The 16,657-nt window shown below is 39.6% G+C and overlaps 1 protein-coding gene across 19 annotated transcripts in view; it reads left to right on the top strand.

Annotated features, from left to right (window-relative positions):
* The window catches only part of LOC138815294 (protein FAM114A2-like), a 214,093-nt gene that overhangs the window by 155,056 nt on the left and 42,380 nt on the right, over positions 1-16,657 (top strand). For 15 of the 19 annotated variants that reach the window (XM_070004623.1, XM_070004622.1, XM_070004618.1 and 12 more), the window contains 2 exons: positions 53-130; positions 15,628-15,727. The gene's annotated coding sequence lies outside the window, so the exon portion shown is untranslated. Of the gene's footprint in view, positions 1-52; positions 131-394; positions 499-5,686; positions 6,282-12,468; positions 12,607-15,627; positions 15,728-16,657 lie in introns of those variants that run through there. The other 4 variants (XM_070004591.1, XM_070004592.1, XM_070004595.1 and 1 more) reach the window with 4 other exon arrangements.

Raw genomic sequence — 16,657 nt, 5'->3', positions numbered from 1 at the left:
TCCTCAGCAGTTTTTCTGGAATGTTTTTCATGTAAAACTTTGTTTTTTTCAGGGGATGAAGATTTTTCTGAAGAGATAACAGAGATGTTTTTCCCAACACATCTCCTGCAAACCAGACAAACTGGCCAGGGTAAGTTATTACTTCTTGGTGATTGTGATTCATTTATTTGTGACACTTCAGTGAATAAAAACTGAGATAGTAACCATTTACAATATGGAAGTAAGAACAAAAGCCTTGCTCTTTGTTGGTGACTTGTGAGCTATGTTCATATCCAAGGTCAGAGTGGGCAAAGAGGTTCTATATCCAGAGAAATATTTAATACAACATATATTCCATTGCCTGCTCATGCACAGGACATGGGATGCTTTTTCCTTTTATACCTATCTTTCCCAGGCTCAGGAGACATTCTGTAAACCAGTAAGCCCCAGGCACACAATGCTCTCTGGACAGAGGGAACTGATATAATCAAGATGTCCTGTTTGCTCCTAAGTCCTAGGGTAAGGACCCTAATAATTGATCTTTTTGGTTGTTGTTGTTATTAGAAAATAAATTTTGTTATGGAATGTCTTGGGTAGAAGAAAGACATTCCTCAAGCAACAAAGTAGCAGAAAGTTCCAGGCCAGCCTGTGCTAGCAGGGTTTGACCTCAAAAAGAAAAAAAAACATAAAGAAATACATGTTTAAAATCTACTGAATGTAAGAAAGAAAGAGTACGGTTTCCTGTGAGTATATAATGTCAGAGAGTTTCCTGGAAACAGTAGCCTCTAAAATGGGATGATTGTTTTTCTTTATAGGGAAATAGTAATAACATTTATTATTATAACCACAATTCAGTGACATTCAGTACATTTCCAGTATTGTAGAACCATCACCTTTATCTTATCCCAAACATACCCATCACCCTTGACAAAAATTTTGGGCCATTAAACCATTCATGCCTCTTGCCTTCCCTCAACCCACAGTAGCCCTGAGTTATTTTCTGTGTCTGTGAACCTTCTTACTCTTGGTACTTTATTGTTGTAGTCTGAATGTTTGGATTTCCATAATTTTTCATATGGTAACACTTGATCTTTTATTCTTATCCCCTAATGTTTGCTTTCTCCATAAAACCCTCTCAGAACACTCCTCGGGAACTCATCTTCTGCAGTTCAAGTGCATCTCTTCACTATTCAATCTAGTATTGTTTAAAAATGGTCAAATTTAAGAAAAGTCATAAAAAGAATATAAACAGTATTTATGTGCTTTTTATGAAAATTCACTATAGTTAACATTTTCCTTCATTCGCTTAATCACTTATTTGTGTGTATGTTCTCTTTGTGGACATACATTTGAGATTAACTTGTATATATCATAGTCCTCTATTCCTACCTATTTTAATCTTGCTCTCCTCAGGATAAAAATGTCCCATTATTACATAGCCACAGTAGTTACCGGCTTCAGTAAATTAATCACAATGCCATACTTTGCTTAATCTTTGTCTATATTTCAGTCTTGACAATTGGCTCAATTCTGTCCCTGTCATTTTTTTCTCCAGTACTAATACCAGTACATGATCATGAATTATATATAGTTGTGTATACTTGATCTCCTATAGTCTATAATAATTCTCTGCTTTTCCTTTATACCATTACTATTTTTAACAACACAAGCACCTGCTTCCATTTAGTAGCTAGGATGAGAGGTATGAGTGACTGCTGACTAGCAAATGTAGAGTTCTTGAGGGTTAAATTGTGTTATTTGTTTTTGTTTTTGTTTTTGTTTTTTACAAAGTATGAGGCTCATTGTAAAAAATGCTCAGTGTTGTTGACCCCATATAAACTAGCTTATTATCCCAAATATACATGTAGATGTTCAATAAGCAGATATGTCTCTATATTTTTATTCTAGGTAATTTGCTAGGTGCTAGGGAAGTAATGATGAGAATGACATAGAACAATCACAAGAATAAAAGAAATCATGTTAATAAATATTTTTGAGGTCAATAATTCTCAATGTGGTCCCTATGTGGCAATTCTCGGAAGGCAGTTTTCAAATAATTGAAATTTTTGGCATAGAGATACAGGGTATAGCAGGGGCATTGGCCTGGTTGTCTGCAAACTAAGGGTGTAGGGAAAAGTGCACTGGAGCATGTGATTCTGGGAATAATTTTTTAATATTTTTGTTTACATTGTTTACCTTTTTTTCTCCAGGCTAGCAGGCTTCATACCTTGAGCCACAGCTTAATTACTCACTTTCTTTTTTCTTTGTTCATTTTTGCTGACCTTGGGGCTTGAACTCTTCTGCCTGGGCCCTGTCCCTGAGCTTCTTTTGCTCAAGGCTAACACTCTACCACTTCAGCCACAGCACCACTTCCAGCTTTTTCTGAGTAGTCTATTATGTTTCTCGGACTTTCCTTCCTTGCATCAAACTGTGATCCACAGAACTCAGCCTCCTGAGTATGAGTAGCTAGGATTACTGGTGTGACCCTTTGGCACCTGGCTAGGTTTTTCTTATGTTTTGGTTCTGGACCTAGGGCTTCAACACAGGGCCTGGTCAGTGTTGTTTAGTTTTTGTTTTTGATTTAAAGCTGATAGTCTATTTGAGCCAAAGATCACTTTCTGCCTTTTTGTTGTTGTTTTCATTCTTTGTGTTAATCCCAGGGCTTCAAAGTGGCCTGGCCAGTCTCCAGTGTCCATGCTTTCTCCCACTTCCGCCCCCCCCAAGTTAGCAGGCACTACATCTTTAGCCAGTGCACAACTCTTCCTTTTTATTTTTGGTGGTTGTTTTTATTTCTTTGTATTTGGCTTTTATTTATTTATTTATTTTGGCTGGTCATGGGGCTTGAACTCTGGGCCTGGGTGCTATCCCTCAGCACTTCAGCTCCTGGTCCTCTACCATTTGAGCCACAACACCACTTGCAGCTTTTTTTTCTGCTTATGTGATGTTGAGAAGTCGAACCAGGGCCTCATGCATCCAAAGCAAGCAGGCACTCTACCACTGAGCCACCTTCCCAGCCCTGGTTTTCATTTTTTTATGGTGATACTAGGGCTTGACCTGCCAGTCTTCTTGAGGTGTTGGGCTTTTTCCCCCCTCTAGGATGGAAGTTTTACAATTTGAGCCATAGCTCATCTTTTTTTTTTTTTTTGTTAATATAGTAAGGTCTGCTCCTGGATGGTGAGCAGACACCACACTCCTCACAGCAAAGTCTCCACCCAGTAACTGCGTTACCTAGGCAACTGGGACACCTGGAAGAAGTCACATTTGCATCCACTGAGGTCATATCTGAATTTGATGTGTCCACACCTTTCTCTGCCCGTACCCTAGATAAGGCCTAGCCCAGGCCCAGACACTCTCTCTCTACTCTCTCTCTGCTCTCTCTGCTCTTTTCTAGCTCTTTCCTCTCTCTTTCCTCTCTTTCCCAGCTCTCTCTCATTCCAAGGCCTTTCCCAGCCATGTGGAGTGCCAACCTTGCCTGGTCCCAGCAGGTCTACTGAATAAAACTACCCCTTACCTGAATAGCATGTGCATGGTGCTGTTTTTACTCGGCTATCTCTTTTTTTCAAACCTAACAAGTGAGATAAGTGTCCTATGGCTCTAACTACTCAGGAGGCTGAGATCTGAGGACCTCAGTTGGAAGCCAGCCCAGACAGAAAAGTCCTTGTGAGACTCTTATGTCCAATTAACCACTCAAAACCCAGAAGTGGCGCTATGGCACAAATGGCAGAGCACAAGGCTTGAGTACAAGAGGCTCAGGGACAGCGCACAAGTCCTGAGTTCAAGCCCCACAACTGTCAAAAAAGACAGAAAGGAAAAAAGAACTACAGGAAGCCAAGATGACTATCCAGAGAGCTTGGTATTGGCATAAGAACAGACATCAGGACCAATGGAATAGAATTGAAATCCCAGAAATGAACCTACAGACCTATAGCCATCTAATCTTCGATAAGGGAGCTAAAACAATAGAATGGAAGAACGACAGCCTCTTCAGTAAATGGTGCTGGTAAAATTGGTTAACTACTTGTAGAAAACTAAAGCTAGATCCTTATATATCACCTTGCACCAGAATCAACTCCAAATGGATCAAAGACCTCAAAGTTAATGCAGACACTTTGAAAACATTACAGGATAGAATAGGAGAAACCCTAGGTCTCCTCGGCTCAGGCCGAAATTTTCTGAATAGAGACCCGGAAACACAACAAATCAAAGAAAGGTGGGACAAATGGGATTGCATGAAGTTGCAGATCTTTTGCATGGCAAAGGACATAGCTAGCAAGATCAATAGAAAGCCCACTAATTGGGAGAAGATCTTCACTAGCCATACAACAGACAAGGGTCTCATATCTAAAATATACTTGGAACTCAAAACATTAAATCCCCCAACAACAAATCTGCAAAGAAAAAACAGCCCAATAAACAAGTAGGCTAAAGACTTAAAGAGAAACTTCTCTGAAGAAGAAAGAAGGATGGCCAATAGACACATGAAGAAATGCTCAGCCTCTCTAGCCATAAAAGAAATGCAAATCAAAACAACATTGAGATACCACCTCACTCCAGTTAGAATGGCAAAAATCAAGAACTCTAACAACAACAGATGCTGGAGGGGATGTGGACAGAAGGGAACCTTACTTCATTGTTGGTGGGAATGTAAACTTGTTCAACCACTTTGGAAAGCAGTATGGAGGTTCCTCAAAAGACGTCACATAGAGCTCCCCTATGACCCAGCAATCCAATTTTTGGGCATTTACCCAAATGTTTACAAACAAGACCACACTAACGCCAACAGCACAACTATGTTTATTGCAGCATTATTTACCATAGCTAAGATATGCAACCAAGCCAGATGCCCCTCAGTAAATGAATGGATCAAGAAAATGTGGTATATATACACAATGGAATTCTATGCCTCCATCAGAAAGATGACATTGCCCCATTTGTTAGGAAATGGAAAAACTTGGAAAACATTATATTAAGTGAAGTAAGCCAGGCCAAAAGAAACATAGGTCCCATGGTTTCCCTTATTTGCAATATCTAGTATATGTATGAGTCAAGCGGAAAAGGTCAGATAATGTAATGTTATGAAAATGAATCCTTAGATATGTATTTTAATGTTTTTTTTTCTTTCATGCATTTGTTTCTAACACATTTATAAGATTATCTCTTTGTAGCTTTGTATGTCCCTCCCCCACAGTATAACCCTGCTTTCACTATATTTGATGTCATTATAAATTGTGTAGGAGATGGGGAAAAACAAGTCATTTAAGGATACAGGTAGACCTGTTGCAACAATGAGAAGTACAAGTTGTCATGTCGAAAACGAGCTTTACAATGTTGGTGGGGGGGCAAGCCGGGAGGATTGGGTGGGCGGTTGGGGGGGGAGGCTGGGAAGGGATGTGTAGTGTAAACAAAGGAGGAGGCTGCAATGCTTGATAAGAAATGTACGCATTAACCTGCCCATGTAATTGTAACACCTCTGTACAGTGTGTTCACAAAAAAAAGAAAATAAAATAAAATAAAGAAAGAAAGAAAAAAAAAAGAAAGTTGAGAGCCAAGGTTCAAAGCCATCCTAGGCATGAAAATCAATGAGACGTTTTTCACCAATTAACCAGCAACAGGTAGGAAGCAGTAGAGCTCTAGCCTTGAGTAAAACTCAAGTTTTAGCCCAGGAGTAGCATAAATGAAAAGAATTCTCATTTACTTTCCTGCCCAGGCTGGATTCAAACCACAAGAACTTAACGGCGAAGTGACCTGCCAGACTCAGCTCCATCCAGGGAAAAGTCACCCAGCTCAGGCGCCAGCCATTGGAGTGCCTTGCCTCACTGGGTAACCAGAGCCAGAGGCTGCCCCTCCCTCTAGCAGCCACCACAATCAATTGAAAAACAGAAACCCTGAGAATGGCTCCAGGCTGGGCACTGTGAGCTTTATCACAAAATAGCCCCAGGGAAAAGCTACTGTTTGTTGAAAGGCCTCAACTCTACCCAGAACCTAGCCTCATCACCACATCCCCCACTTTTGTGATTCTCAGAGCAGATCACCCTCCCAGAAAACTAACCTGGGAGGGGGATCTCAAAAGCTTGGGTAAAGCAGAGCATTTTTCTGCCTCTTCCAACCAACCAACTTAAGAAACCAATCAAGCCACAGGACCTCAAGCTGACCAGAGACTCCAACAAGAGACTGGTTACAGACAAAAGGGAGATACAGGATTCTTCCCACACCTCCCCCCCCCAAAAAAAAAAAATCAAAAGACTTTTTTTTCTTTTTTTTTTTTCTTCTTCTTTTCTTTTTTTTGCTTGTTTTTTGTTTTTTGTTACCATATATATATATATATATATATATATATATATATATATATATATATATATATATAAATAAATTTTTTCCCTTCTAAAACTTTTATTAATCTTTAATTTTTGCCTCTTCTGAAAAAATAATTGTTTTCCAGTAACTTTTTTTTTTCTCATCTTATAATTTTTATTTTAGGAATATGTGAATGAGCGTTTTCCTTTCTTTTCTTGTATTCTTTATCTTTTTCTTTCTTTCTTAATTATCTTTTTGTTTTTTGTCTAGCTCTACTGAACTTCTGATCTTTTCTTCTCCCTTTCCCATCCTTAAAGTTTTTCACATCTCCTCTATGTCCCTCCCCTTCTCTGAACATATTCACATTCCTCTCTAAATAGACGGTCTTTTAACCTCTATAATAACATTAATTTTTACGTTTCTATTTTTTTTCTGGTCTCTCTTCATTCCCCTTTCCGTCTCTTCTTTTTCTCTCTCTCTCTACTTGCATCCTACCCAACCCATTTCCTGCATTGTGATTAGGACATAGTTAACTCTCCCTGTGCCTCCCCACACCAATCTATTCCTATTTTTTACCCACATCTCTCCCTAATCCTAATAATTTCTGGTTTTCCAAATTCTTTTCTGCGGTTCGAAGTCCTTTAACATATAGTTGTTTGATGTTGAATAGATGTATCTGTTGAACTAGATTGTATCTGTAGACTATTGACTGTACAAACGCAAACTTTGGTTGATGGTTGCCTTAAGATAGTGTTCTAGCACAAAACTGGTGCAATCTTCATCTCAAATGGGCCGAGTAAGCCGGGAAAACACAAGAAAAATGGCAAATTCGGGTATCTCAATTCACAATCTTGATAATCATGGATTAGAACAGATAAAGAATAATCCAGAGGAGAGTTCCCAAATAGCTCTACAAACTCTAATAGCAAACATGATAAATGAGAAGTTTGACAATGTACAAAGGACTCTGTATGAGCGTGATAGGGAGAGAGAGGAGGCATCCCGGAAGTTTATACAGGAATATCACAAGCGTGAGGAAGCTACTCAAAACCTGATACAGGATTTGCGTGAACAACTTGAGAATACTCAAAGAGAAAGGGAGGAATGGCCTGAGCAGGCAGAGAACACTCAAAGAGAACTGCAGGAATCCCACAAACGGGAAGAAAGAGAACTGCAGGAATCCCACAGACGGGAGGAAGCTAATCAAAGAGTAATTCAGGAATTGAGAGACCAGGTAGAGAATACACAAAGATCACTAAAGGCATTCATGGAATCCATTAACAAAGAGCTGAAGGAAGTCAGGGAGACCACAAAGGGAATGCTGAATGGAACCCAACAGAAGGAATGGGAGTCCAAAGAAACCATAACCAATCAACTAAGTGATCTGAGAACAAACACTGAACACCAAATTAAGGAAGTAAAGAAATTCATACGAGACCTAAAACAGAGCTTCAACAAAGAACTTGAAGCCATCAAAGCTGACCAATTAGAAGGAAAAGAGATAAAAAACAAAGTAGAGAGTCTTGACAGCAGGTTAGACCATGCAGAAGATCGAATCTCAGGGATTGAAGACAGCCTAGATATTATAGAGAAAGAACATACAACCATCCAAGACAAGTCCAAGAAATATGATAGGTCTATCCAACACCTGGAAGACACCATCAGAAGGCCCAATCTAAGGATAATGGGTGTAGAGGAGCACGTAGAAACTGAAGTTAATGGTCTAGGAAATTTGTTTAACAGGATCCTAGCAGAGAACTTCCCAAACATACAAAAAGATAGGCCTATTCAGATACAAGAAGCTTTTAGAACCCCAAATAGACCAGACCAGAATAGGACATCCCACCATCACATTATAATCCACACAGGATCAACCCAGACCAAGGAAAAGATCCTTAAAGCTGTCAAGGAGGAAAGGGTAATGACCTATAAAGGGAAACCAATTAGAATTACCTCAGATTTCTCAGCAGAGACAATCAAAGCAAGAAGAGCCTGGAATGGCATATGCCATGCCCTAAAAATAAACAACTATCAACCAAGAATACTGTACCCAGCTAAACTCTCCTTCATAACTGAAGGCCAAATAAAAACCTTCCATAGCAAAGAAAAATTGAAACAATACATCTCCACCAAACCAGCCCTACAAAAGATTCTTAAAGATGTCCTACACATCGAAACCAACAAGACCGCAACAAAGGCCAAGAAACTGCACCCAAACTGAGAATCCAAGAACCTTAGGAAGAACCCAGTTTTCGCAGCCCCCAAGAAGGTGGATAACATGGCAGGAACTCCCAAATACCTCTCAGTCCTATCTCTTAACGTTAACGGACTGAACTCTCCAATTAAGCGACATAGACTGTCTAGTTGGATTAAAAAACAAGACCCTTCTATCTGCTGCCTGCAGGAGTCACATCTTGCCCGTAAAAACAAACACATTTTCAAGGTTAAAGGCTGGAACAAAATCTACCAAGCAAACGGCCCTCATAAACAGGCGCGAGTTGCAATCCTAATATCAGATAAAATAGACTTCAAATTAAAATTCGTGAGAAGAGATAAAGAAGGTCGCTACATACTAATTAAAGGATCTCTCCTTCAGGAGGATATTACAATTCTAAATATCTATTCGCCAAACAATGGAGCACCCAAATTTATCAAAGAAACACTACTTTCCCTCAAATCCCATATAGATTCAAAGACATTAATTGTTGTGGATTTTAACACACCACTCTCCCCACTAGATAGATCAACTCGGCAAAAACTCAACAGAGAAACCGCAGATCTAAACAGCTGCATAGATCAACTAGACTTAACAGACATTTACGGAACATTTCACCCAGCAGCATCAGAATACACGTTCTTCTCAGCAGCACATGGAACGTTTTCTAAAATAGACCACATTTTAGGCCACAAAGCAAACTTGTCTAAATTCAGAAACATTGAAGTTATACCTTGCATTCTCTCTGACCACAAAGGAGTAAAATTAGAACTCAACACCAAAAGCCACCAAAGAAAGTCCGGTATCACATGGAGGCTGAACAATACACTGCTGAATCATGAGTGGGTCATGGAAGAGATTAGAAAGGAAATTCAAATGTTCATGCTATTCAACAAAAATGAACACACAAATTACCAGCTCCTCTGGGACACAGCAAAGGGAGTACTCAGAGGCAAGTTTATAGCTCTGAGCTCCTACATCAACAAATTGGAGAGATCTGAAACTAACAATTTAATGACACATCTAAACCTCCTTGAAAAAGAACAGCAAGATAAACCCCAATCCAGTAGATGGAAAGAAATAATCAAAATTAAATCAGAATTAAATGAATTAGAATCCAAAAAAACTATAGAAAGAATCAACAAAACAAAGAGTTGGTTCTTCGAAAAACTTAACAAAATTGACAGACCCTTAGCAAACCTTATCAGAAAAAGGAGAGAACACACCCAACTTAATAAACTCAGAGATGAGAATGGAAACATCACCACGGAAACAACCAAGATTCAGAACATTATAAGGGAATACTTCTCAAAACTTTATGGTAATAAGTTTGAGAACTTGACAGAAATGGACCTTTTCCTAGCAAATATTGACATGCCAAAACTAAACCAAGAGGAGTTAAACTAGCTTAACAGGCCCATATCAAGCACTGAAATAGAAACAGCAATAAGAGTCCTCCCAGCTAAAAAAGTCCAGGACCAGATGGTTTTACAGCGGAATTTTACAAGGCCTTCAAAGCAGAGCTCACACCAATACTCCTCCAACTCTTCAATGAAATTGAAAGAGAAAGCTCACTACCCAACACATTCTATGAAGCCATCATAACTCTCATCCCAAAACCAGGCAGGGACTCATCAAAGAAAGAGAACTATAGACCCATTTCTGTGATGAACATTGATGCAAAACTTCTCAACAAAATTTTGGCCAATCGACTTCAACAATTCATCCAAAAAATCATACACCATGATCAAACAGGATTCATTTCAGGGATGCAAAGCTGGTTCAATATACGCAAATCAATTAATATTATTCATCACATCAACAGGAGCAAGAATAAGAACCACATGGTTATCTCAATAGATGCAGAAAAAGCATTTGACAAGATCCAACACCCCTTTATGATGAAGGTTCTCGAAAAATTAGGAATCCATGGAACATTCCTCAATACAATAAATGCTGTATATGACAAACCTACAGCCAGCATTTTACTCAATGGTGAATAACTAAAGCCATTTCCTCTTAACTCAGGAACAAGACAAGGATGCCCACTCTCTCCACTTCTCTTCAATCTAGTATTAGAATGCCTAGCTACAGCAATAAGACAATATGCAGACATAAATGGGATCCAATTAGGGAAAGAAGAAATAAAACTCTCCCTCTTTGCAGATGACATGATCTTGTATTTAAAGAATCCCATAGACTCCACTCCCAAATTACTCAAGCTGATTCAAAACTTTGGCAAAGTAGCAGGTTATAAAATTAACCCCCAAAAATCAATGGCTTTTCTATATGCCAACAATGAGAAAAGTGTGGCTGAACTTAGGAAAGCAACTCCATTTGTAATAGCCCCACAAAAAATAAAATACCTAGGAATTAACTTAACCAAAGAAGTGAAGGACCTCTATGATGAAAACTTTAAAATCTTGAAAAAGGAAATCAACACAGAACTTAAAAAATGGCGAAACCTCCCATGCTCCTGGATTGGCAAGATTAACATCGTGAAAATGGCAATACTTACATTCATATGGAACAATAAAAGACCCCGAATAGCAAAAACACTTCTCAACGGAAAGAACACTGCTGGAGGAATATCAATACCAAATTTCAAACTCTACTATAAAGCCATAGTAATCAACACAACTTGGTATTGGCATAAGAACAGACCTCAGGACCAATGGAATAGAATTGAAAACCCAGAAATGAACCTACAGACCTATAGCCATCTAATCTTCGATAAGGAAGCTAAAACAATAGAATGGAAGAAAGACAGCCTCTTCAGTAAATGGTGCTGGCATAATTGGTTAACTACATGTAGAAAACTAAAGCTAGATCCTTATATATCACCCTGCACGAGAATCAACTCCAAATGGATCAAAGACCTTGAACTCAAAGCAGACACTCTGAAAACATTACAGGATGGAATAGGAGAAACCTTAGGTTTCCTTTGCTCAGGCCGAAATTTTCTGAATAGAGACCCGGAAGCACAACAAATCAAAGAAAGGTTGGACAAATGGGATTGCATAAAGTTGCAGAGCTTCTGCAGGGCAAATGACATAGCTAGCAAGATCAATAGAAAGCCCACAGATTGGGAGAAGATCTTTACTAGCCATACAACGGACAAGGGTCTCATATCTAAAATATACTTGGAACTCAAAAAATTAAACCACCCAACAACAAATCTTCAAAGAAACAACTGCCCAATAAATAAGTGGGCGAAAGACTTAAAGAGAAGCTTCTCTGAAGAAGAAAGAAGGATGGCCAATAGACACATGAAGAAATGTTCAACATCCCTAGCCATAAAAGAAATGCAAATCAAAACAACATTGAGATATGACCTCACTCCAGTTAGAACAGCAAAAATCAAGAACTCTAATAACAACAGATGCTGGAGGGGATGTGGACAGAAAGGAACCTTACTTCATTGTTGGTGGGAATGTAAACTTGTTCAACCACTTTGGAAAGCAGTATGGAGGTTCCTCAAAAGACTTCACATAGATCTCCCCTATGATCCAGCAATCCCACTACTGGGCATTTACCCAAATGTTTACAAACAAAACCACACTAAAGCTACCAGCACAACTATGTTTATTGCAGCATTATTTACCATAGCTAAGATATGGAACCAACCCAGATGCCCCTCAATAGATGAATGGATCAAGAAAATGTGGTATATATACACAATGGAATTCTATGCCTCCATCAGAAAGAATGACATTTCCCCATTTGTTAGGAAATGGAAAGGTTTGGAAAAAATTATATTAAGTGAAGTAAGCCAGGCCCAAAGAAGCATAGGTCCCATGGTCTCCCTTATTTGCAATATCTAGTATAGGTATGAGTCAAGCGGAAAAGGCCAGATAATGTGATGTTAGGAAAATGAACCCTTAAATATGTATTTTAATGTTTTCGTTTCTTTCATGCATGTGTTTCTAATGCATTTATAAGATTATTTCTTTGTTGCTTTGTATGTCCCTCCCCCACAGTGTAACCCCCGCTTTCACTATATTTGATGTCAGTATATCATGTGGAGGAGATGGGGACAAACAAGTCGTTTAAGGATTCAGGTGGACCTGTTGCAACAATGAGAAGTACAAAATGTCATGTCAAAACCAGCTTTACAATGTCGGTGTGGGGAGGGGGGAGGGGGGTATAATTGGGTGGGGGGAGGGGGGTAAAATTGGGTGGGGGGAGGGGGGAGGCAGGGAAGGGAAGTGAAGGGTAAACAAAGGAGGAGGCTGCAATGCTTGGTAAGAAATGTATGCATTATTCTGCCCATGTAATTGTAGCCCCTCTGTACAATATGTTCTCAAATAAAATAAAATACAATTTAAAAATAAAAAAAAAAAAAAAAAAAAAAAAAAGAACAGCAAAAATCAAGAACTCTAACAACAACAGATGCTGGAGGGGATGTGGACAGAAAGGAACCTTACTTCATTGTTGGTGGGAATGTAAACTTGTTCAACCACTTTGGAAAGCAGTATGGAGGTTCCTCAAAAGACTTCACATAGATCTCCCCTATGATCCAGCAATCCCACTTTTGGGCATTTACCCAAATGTTTACAAACAAGACCACACTAAAGCTACCAGCACAACTATGTTTATTGCAGCATTATTTACCATAGCTAAGATATGGAACCAACCCAGATGCCCCTCAGTAGATGAATGGATCAAGAAAATGTGGTATATATACACAATGGAATTCTATGCCTCCATCAGAAAGAATGACATTTCCCCATTTGTTAGGAAATGGAAAGGTTTGGAAAAAATTATATTAAGTGAAGTAAGCCTGGCCCAAAGAAGCATAGGTCCCATGGTTTCCCTTATTTGCAATATCTAGTATAGGTATGAGTCAAGCGGAAAAGGTCTGATAATGTGATGTTAGGAAAATGAAACCTTAAATATGTATTTTAATGTTTTTGTTTCTTTCATGCATGTGTTTCTAACGCATTTATAAGATTATTTCTTTGTTGCTTTGTATGTCCCTCCCCTACAGTGTAACCCCCGCTTTCACTATATTTGATGTCAGTATAACATGTGGAGGAGATGGGGACAAACAAGTCGTTTAAGGATTCAGGTGGACCTGTTGCAACAATGAGAAGTACAAAATGTCATGTCAAAACCAGCTTTACAATGTCGGTGTGTGGGGGGGAGGGGGGTATAATTGGGTGGGGGGAGGGGGGTAAAATTGTGTGTGGGGAGGGGCGAGGCGGGGAAGGGAAGTGAAGGGTAAACAAAGGAGGAGGCTGCAATGCTTGGTAAGAAATGTATGCATTATCCTGCCCATATAATTGTAGCCCCTCTGTACCGTATGTTCTCAAATAAAATAAAATACAATTAAAAAAAAATAAAAAAGAAATGCAAATCAAAACAACATTGAGATATCACCTCACCCCAGTTAGAACAGCAAAAATCAAGAACTCTAACAACAACAGATGCTGGAGGGGATGTGGACAGAAAGGAACCTTACTTCATTGTTGGTGGGAATGTAAACTTGTTCAACCACTTTGGAAAGCAGTATGGAGGTTCCTCAAAAGACTTCACATAGATCTCCCCTATGATCCAGCAATCCCACTTTTGGGCATTTACCCAAATGTTTACAAACAAGACCACACTAAAGCTACCAGCACAACTATGTTTATTGCAGCATTATTTACCATAGCTAAGATATGGAACCAACCCAGATGCCCCTCAGTAGATGAATGGATCAAGAAAATGTGGTATATATACACAATGGAATTCTATGCCTCCATCAGAAAGAATGACATTTCCCCATTTGTTAGGAAATGGAAAGGTTTGGAAAAAATTATATTAAGTGAAGTAAGCCAGGCCCAAAGAAGCATAGGTCCCATGGTTTCCCTTATTTGCAATATCTAGTATAGGTATGAGTCAAGCGGAAAAGGTCAGATAATGTGATGTTAGGAAAATGAAACCTTAAATATGTATTTTAATGTTTTTGTTTCTTTCATGCATGTGTTTCTAACGCATTTATAAGATTATTTCTTTGTTGCTTTGTATGTCCCTCCCCCACAGTGTAACCCCCGCTTTCACTATATTTGATGTCAGTATAACATGTGGAGGAGATGGGGACAAACAAGTCGTTTAAGGATTCAGGTGGACCTGTTGCAACAATGAGATGTACAAAATGTCATGTCAAAACCAGCTTTATAATGTCGGTGTTGGGGGGGAGGGGGGTATAATTGGGTAGGGGGAGGGGGGAGGCTGGGAAGGGAGGTGAAAGGTAAACAAAGGAGGAGGCTGCAATGCTTGGTAAGAAATGTATGCATTATCCTGCCCATGTAATTGTAGCCCCTCTGTACAGTATGTTCTCTAATAAAATAATATTAAAAAAAATCACACACACAAAAAAAGATGAAGCATATCTTGTCCTTGGGTAGGTGTTAAAGGAGACATGGAAAGAGGCAAAGGAATAGGGAGTAGATGGCTTGGAAAATACAACATAAGATTCAATGCACATATGTGAAAATGGAACTAGGAAAGAAAGGGGATGGGTGGGGTTTTTATCGATTAGAAGAGTCGATGGAAACTATGAAAAAGTCTAAGAGGCATTGTAAAAACCAATTGATACATTGTACAACTGTTTAAAAAAATATCCATGAGGCCTGTAATTCTAATTACTCAGGAGGCTGTGAAATGAGGATTGTGGTTTGAAGCCAGCCATGGCAGAAAAGTTCATGAGACTCTTATCTCCAACAAACTACTCAGAGAAGGCTGGAAATACTGCTGTGGCTCAAGTTGTACAGGGCTAACCTTCAGCACAGAGAGGTTTTGGAACAGCACTTTGATCTTGATTTGAAGTGCCAAGACAGGCACAAAAACAAAACAAAACAAGATAAAACAAAAGAAAAAAAAGAAACAAACCAAAAACAAAAAAGATCTTAATTTTTATATTTTTGAAAATTACAAGAAAAACCCATGTTCCACCTACTTCAAATAGTTAGATAATATACATTATATGGCTATGATTGTGATGGATGGAAATTTTCTCATTCATGTAGCATCTAATGTTCATTCGAGGCATGGTTTTTCATGCCTCCCAGGCTATGACTTGTGTAGGCTGAGGTTATGGGCTTGGAGCTGCAGATACTGATACCCTTCTCAACCAGTGTTTCACCTCTTAACAGGGCAGTCATACCCAAGGGCTCCTTTAACTTCAGCTTCATGACCTCTTCGTGGTCCTGAGGGCCCAGTTGTGGGTGCCATCCTGGATACCTGTGATTTGAAGTAAGTTCATCCTACTCATCCTCTATGCCAAAAGAGTCAAGTGTGAGAGGGTTTGCAGACATTTGAAGTAATGTACATACACGGTGCTTCAGTGGCCCCACATACCTACCCAGCATATGCCTGTGTATCCTAGGATTATTGGTCTGGATCAGGGGATGCTTCCAACATATTCCCTAACTAGTGCTTCACCTGCTAAAGTGAATACATGATTGAGAGCCTCTTGTTTACCTTAAGGAAATCTAAATTCCTGATCTGTGCCACGCCACAGCAGATGCCATCCCACATGCCCCCCATTTCATTTTATGTTAGACCTTTCCTTCCACACTGTGGGAACCAAATCACTGGTGAGCAGTTGTGCATGTATGTACACACATTCACACTAAGGCATGTACATAGTGTCAGATTTGACTGGTTGTGTACTATATATTATAGTACCCAAGTGAAAGAAGACTTGGAGATTCCTTGACTACAAGCTATCCTGTTTTGCTATTTAGCTGTGTCCTGTATAGCCCAGGGTTGTGGGATTCGAAGTGGGCATGCATCCACCCTCCACAACCAGTGCTCCTCTGTCGCTACCGCCTCGACCAGCAAGGAAGACGCGACACCGGACTCTTCTCTCTGCAGTTTATTCAGGACCTTTTTGTAATCTTCTGACCCCAACCCCGGGGAGAATTCCCCACAGCCTTAAGTACCCACTGGGTAGCCAACCCTGATACGCCACGTGGGAACCGCCAATAGGTTCAGGTGCGCGGAAGCAAGCCAGATTCTTTGCCTTAGCCATATCAGGAGTTGTTTACCACAAAGAGCACTCGCCATCGGGAAGGCGGAGGGCGGAAGCTGGCACCATCTTCCAGGTGCGGCCTCTCCCAGCTCTCTACAGTTCCCCCTTTTTTGTTTAAAGAACACAGATGAGAACAGAGGTCTGATCCC

This window comes from Dipodomys merriami, unplaced genomic scaffold, assembly GCF_024711535.1.
Source record: "Dipodomys merriami isolate MVZ:Mamm:240054 unplaced genomic scaffold, mDipMer1.0.p SCAF_635, whole genome shotgun sequence".
NCBI classification, from domain to species: Eukaryota; Metazoa; Chordata; class Mammalia; order Rodentia; family Heteromyidae; genus Dipodomys; species Dipodomys merriami.
Note: the sequence above shows the minus strand (reverse complement) of the source record. Positions and strands in the feature narration are given on the sequence as shown.